We start from the raw sequence: 6641 nt of genomic DNA on the forward strand, positions 1-6641 counted from the left end.
GTTTGGGAAACACACTTTGCTTAAAAATTGAACTTTGTATTAATGCTTATAAGATAAGTGCAGTGTCTCCCTGCCACATAACTAACATATACTGCAATAAAATTCACTCTAAACTTCATACAAATGAAGACTGCTATTTTTAGAATTTTCTTCCTATCACCTAAGAAATCTTAAGGAAGGTATATTTTCTGAGACATTAAAAACTCTAAGAAGTTAGAAGCCAGATTAGTGAGCATTTGATACATATTATGAGACTAAATATTTTATAGTCAGTCATAATCCTTTTTAATATGAAATTAAGCCATAATAGCAAAAATACCCATTTTCAGCTTTACTATTCAGTATTATAAGCTTATATCCTTCAACAATGATCTATCAGCATTTTAGTATATGAAGAAAATTTTCTTTTATTCCCCTTAGTGGCCTCTTCCTCTTTGTTTCGTCATTTCTCATTAATTGTACTCTTACATATAATTTTATCTTGAGATTAATGTCCCACTTCAAGTAAGAATGATCATACTTGAAGAAAAAGCCAAGCTGGTTTCCTGCATTATGTTGTCTACAGAGGACAAATTAAATCACAGGAAATTGGTGCCTATCAGCTGAGTCAGATAAATGTTAAAGATCATATTTTCAAGTTTCACAAAAGGTTTCGATCATTCTAAATTTTTACATAAAGCTGTTAGATTCTTGGAGATGGTGGTAACTGATCTGAAAACAGCTTTCATTATAGAGGGCTCAAAAGTTTGAATCTCTATTGCTTATACCCATCAATCTAAAAAATTACAATACTAGTTTAACACACACACAAGAATATACACTTCATTTTTTTAAGAATATACACTTCAAATAGTAAATATAGTTTAAGATTATCAGATGACATCACTTCTGAAAACTTCAAGAAGCCTCTGAGAAATCTAGACCATCTATGACTGCTAATATCTGATCTTTTAAACTAGCATGTCATGAAAGGTGACAACTGTAGGCAACAGATTGCTTCTCTCTTTTCCCTATAAACTTAGTACTAAATTATGCCACTGACTAATTTAAAATGTGTAGTTACCCACTCTCTCCTCAGTTAACTTCCTTCCTCATTCTTTATCTAGAAAAGATGTGCTTCATTTATTTCGGGAACAACTAATATTCCCAGAAAACAAGCATCCATATCTGTCACTAGTTTCATACAAAACAGGAATTTTGTTATCATTTCAAGTTTAAGAATGACCCCTGGACACCCATAGGTTTGTTTTTAGCTCTCTGAAAATAAATGATATATGATTATTTGTAAAAATGTATTTAAATGTTGAATTACCCAACCTATTTCTAAAGTCCTAGAAAATGTTTACTGATGAGGAAACTGAAATAATGTAAAACTACCAGCAACTAATTAAAACATATATACGTGTGCACACACACTCTCTCTCCCTTTTTCTCTCTCTCTCTCTCTCACACTTTTTTATATTAGAATAATTCCTGAATAAAGTGTAAAATAGGAGCTATATTGCTTTGCATGTATTGTTTATCTTAATGGTAATGCTTTAGTGCTTAATTCCCAAGCTAATGAAAGGTAGCCATGAATATATTTTGCAAGATTTACAAACCCATATAATAATATACCTTATGTTCATGTGTCATTTAGTATTACATTCTCTCATTATCACAATAAACTTGATGAGAAATTTTGTAATCATATATTATCTATGTTTACAAATGAGGAAACAACTAAGACTCAGACAAATTAATAGATTTGCCTAAAGCCACAAAGCTACAGTGTCAGGAATGAGACTCCTTCCTGGTCTTCTGCCCAGAGTCTGGGATTGCTTATTCCATAAAGGTTGCTTCTGTTCCCAGTGAAAAGTAGCTTCTCAGACATAATCCTAGAACCCACACATGGTACAGAACTTGAGCAAGTTACCAAGAATAGGGTTTTTTAATTTCGATTGTTATTTATTTGAGAGAGAGGGAGAGAAAGGAGAGGGAGCATAGGCAGGGGGAGGGGCAGAGGGAGAAGTTGACTCCCCACTGAGTAAGGAGTCTTACTCAGGCTTGATCCCAGGACTCTGGAATCATAACCTGAGCTGAAGACAGATGCTTAACGGACTGAGGTGCCCCAAGAATATGTTTTAAAATGAGTGACAGAGGAAATGCTACATAGCATAGGGAAAAAAAAAATGAGCTTTGGACTTTGTCAAGACTTGATTCACATCCTATCTTCTAAACTAGCTAGCTCTGGGACCTTGGACAAATTATTCAACATTTCTGTATCATAGAAATTGCATGGAATTATTGTTAGTAGTAAAGGTAAAGTACCTGCCTCATTATAAACACTTACACAATGGCAGTTGTAAAAAGAGCCAGATACCCCAGCAGAGGTGGAAAAATCTGATTCATCATCCGAGTCACCTGTAGAACATTGGAAGACCATAGATTTCTGGGCCCCAACCCAAAGAGAATCTGAATCTGAATCTGTAGAATCTGAATCTCCATAGATACAGCCTGGGAATCTTTTTACAAGATGTTTTAGGTGATTGTGATGAACAGCTAGATTTGGAAATCCTTGATTAATTTATAGAATATAAACATTTCCTCTTATTCTTGTTTTAGCATTGAAATGATAAAATATAGAGAATTGAGACAGAAACCAGACCAAGCACTTGATAGCAATTTATCACAGCAACACGATGAGATAGAAAATTTTTTAAAGATTTTATTTATTTATTCATGAGAGACACAGAGAGAGAGAGAGAGAGAGAGGCAGAGACATAGGCAGAGGGAGAAGCAGGCTCCATGCAGGGAGCCTGTTGTAGGATTTGATCCTGGGACTCCAGCATCACGCCTTGAGCTGAAGGCAAACGCTCAACTGCTGATCCACACAGGCGTTCCAATGAGATAGAAATTATTTTTCCCTAACTAAAAAAACTGACACTTGGTGAACTGAAAAATAATGGAGCCAAAACTAGAACTTAAGTCTATCCATGTATTTTCACTCCACATATCATGTTTCTACATATTCATGTTGGCTGCAGTTATAACATATGTTGTCACTGAAACTGCTCTCCAAAGTTAATGTGATTATAACAATGACGTACTTCTGAGCCATAAAATTGTTGATTCTAATTAATGCCACATGAGGTGAATAGAGTGGAAATATACAGCATTGTGTAAATCGTTAGATTTTCTTTTTAAGGACCATGATTGTTTACTTATTTCTCAAGACTGGGCTTCTGAATATAGATCATTTGCCTGAAGTGAATCATCTCTTCTAGTGATATTTAGTATAGATGTAGTTTTCAAGTAGAAGCTTCAACAACTTAACCCTTTTCAATAAAACTATATCTTATAGGCTGGAACAGCCCACCTACACAATCACAAAAATGTGTAGTAATTGACACTGTTTCACGTTACATGTTACATCATGTTGCAGATTATCTACCATTTTTGTAGGAAGTTTAACTGTTCCAAGAAGATATTTCTGATGTTAAATTTGAACATGATAGTTTAATGTCTAGAATAGCAATAGTCATTTACCATTCATTCAATTTTTCCTGCAATCATTGGAGGAGTATATATATTATATTAAGAATATAATGATGGGGATCCCTGGGTGGCGCAGCGGTTTGGCGCCTGCCTTTGGCCCGGGGCGCGATCCTGGAGACCCGGGATCAAATCCCACATCAGGCTCCCGGTGCATGGAGCCTGCTTCTCCTTCTGCCTGTGTCTCTGCCTCTCTCTCTCTCTCTCTCTCTCTGTGACCATCATAAATAAATAAAAATTTAAAAAAAAAGAATATAATGATGAATAAAACCATCAAGTCCTCTTTAAAGGTTTCAGTCTAGGTGGAGAGATGATTCTTACTCAACTAATCATATAAATAAGTGTTAAAATGGAACTTTTAGTACCATAAAGAAAAGGTATGCAATAGTACCATGAAGGGTCTGATGGTTCATTTTATGTGTCAACTTGACTGGGCCACAAGATACTCAGGTATTTGATTAAACACAATTTCTGGATATGATATTAAACCCAGAATGGTAAGTTTCTGGAAGAAACTGGCATTAAATTGATGAATGAAGTAAAGCAGATGGCCTTCCCCAGTGTGGGGGCATTTAATCCAGTGTGGGCTTTATGCATCCTTTTGGTTCTGTTTTCTTGGAGAATGCTGACAAATATAAGGGGTTATAATTGGAAGATTTTTTATGAGACAGTGACACTAAATGAGGTCTAAAAGATGAATAAAATTCATTAGGTAAAGAGAGGTAAGAATAATATGCCAGGCAAAAAGAAGAGTCTGTGTAAATGCTCATTTCTATGTAAAAACTAAAAAAAGGTGAGTATGAGTAATAGAGAGGAAGCTGTGGTGGGAGGTAGGTGAGACCAGGTTATACAAACCTTGTCAACTATGTGAAGAATTCTTTCTTTATCCTAAGAGCATCCACAAACATTGAAAAGTTTTATGGAGATGAACTGTCAAATTTGTATTTGAAAAAGATCCTTGGCTGTCAGAGGGAACATAAAGGAGACAAAGGAAGGTATAAGAGAGACAGAAGGTATAAGTGAGCCAGAATAGTGGTGGTAGATTTAGAACAAAAATTACACACACAGAAAAGATATTTAGGGAGTAAAATAATAAAGAAAGCTTTTCTAGCTAAACAGATCATACTATAATTCACTCAAAAGGGAGAAACAAAGACAGGCAGATTTGATGATAAGGAGAGGGCAAAGGACTCTTAAAGCTTTAGTCCCATTTTGGATACACCAGGTCTGAACTGGCATCATAATATTCAAGTGAAATAAGTAGGCTTTTTAAGATTTTATTTACTTATTCATGAGAGACACAGATAGAGAAGCAGAGACACAGGCAGAGGGAGAAGCAGGCTCCCTGTGGGGAACCTGATGCAGGACTCAATCTCAGGACCCCAGCATCATTCCCTGAGCCAATGAGAGATGCTCAACCAACCACTGGAGTCACCCCGGTGTTCTTCAAAAGAGCAATTTGAAAGACAAAAAGATTGGGGTTCTTGGGTGGCTCAGTTGGTTAAACATCTGATTCTGGATTTTGGCTCAGGTTATGATTTCAGGGTTATGAGACCCAGCCCCATGTCAGACTTAGAGCTCAGGGGGTGTCTGCTTGAGATTCTCTCCCTTTCCCTCTGCCCCTCTTCTCCAGGTTTGCATGCACATGTGCACACTCTCTCTCTCTCAAATAAATAAATCTTTAAAAAATACTAAAAGAGAAAAAGATCAACAGCATCTTCTACTGCTATGAGATTAAGTATCATGAGGTCTCAAAAATCTCCAAAGTTGTTCTATTATTTTACTCCATATTGTATAATATATGCCTCTTTTATTACTTTAAATATGTATAGCCCTATATTTAATTTCCAAAATGGTTTATGGAGTAACAAGGCATGAGAAACTTTTGTAAACAAAGGAATTTTGGGATCCTGACAGGTACTAACTAAAATAAAAAGCCGGACTTCCAGATTATTTTTCTCAAATTAGACAATGAACTCACTCACCATGTAATAATAACACATGTACATAATCCTAGAATCCCTGAACTATAAAATATCATATGGGATCAAGAGCATTTTGGAAAGAGATTTCAGAATTTCTCAGTGATAAGTAGATTTGTTAGCTAAAAGTTAAGTGAGAGGTATAAAATTCAGGTAGATCATAAAAACAAAACCTATCTACTTTATATTTACATATTTTTAAATATTTTACTATATTAAATAGTAAATATTTTACTATTTAAGAATATGTAAAACATGTATTTTTTAAAAACATTTAAGGAAGACTAAAAGTAAGAGAACAGGAATGACATGGATGGATATATAGACAGATTTATAGATGAATAGATATGTGAAAAGTGAGTATATTAAAATGGTGTAATTTAGATAATGGGTCCTATGTAAAGACTGGTTAACTTCACTGCATACTTGATAATTCTTATAATAAAATATTAAAAAGTAGGCAAATATCAATAAATCATAAAGTTCAGTCCTATCTACCATACATTCTCTAATCCCAATGTAATAAAATTAAAAATAAATACTAACAGAACTTAAAAATTCCAAACCACTAACAAATATATTTAAATAAGAAAAACTCTCAGAATCAAAATTGCAGAATATTTAGAAGATAACAATAATGTAAATATTACATACAAAAACTCTTGACAAACAAGAAAAAGAACAAATTCAAATAAATTAATATAAATAATCCACTAAGTTTGAAAAAGACTATAAATTGCACGGGGGAGGCAGAAGGAAGAAATCAACATGATAAAGTCAGGAAATACTAACCAGATAAGAGCAAGGGAAAAACTAAATAATAAGCCCATGATCTACTTTTATAAACAAAAACTAATTAACAAATCAACCATTAGCTAACATAGCTAATAAAAGGAAAAATCCCCCAAACAACAATAAGAAATCTAAATGAGAGAAAAAAATCATCACACTTATGTACTAGAAATTGCAATAATAAAAATTAAATTATTTATTCCATTCTATTAAAACATTTGACTATCTGAATTTAAAAAATCTGTTGTGTTCAAAAGTTGTAAAACATATCTGAAATAAAAAAGAAAAGGAAATTCAGTTTGTAATAGAAAAAAATGAGCAAGTGGTCAAAGA

This window comes from Canis aureus, chromosome 6 (assembly GCF_053574225.1).
Source record: "Canis aureus isolate CA01 chromosome 6, VMU_Caureus_v.1.0, whole genome shotgun sequence".
Taxonomy (NCBI): Eukaryota; Metazoa; Chordata; class Mammalia; order Carnivora; family Canidae; genus Canis; species Canis aureus.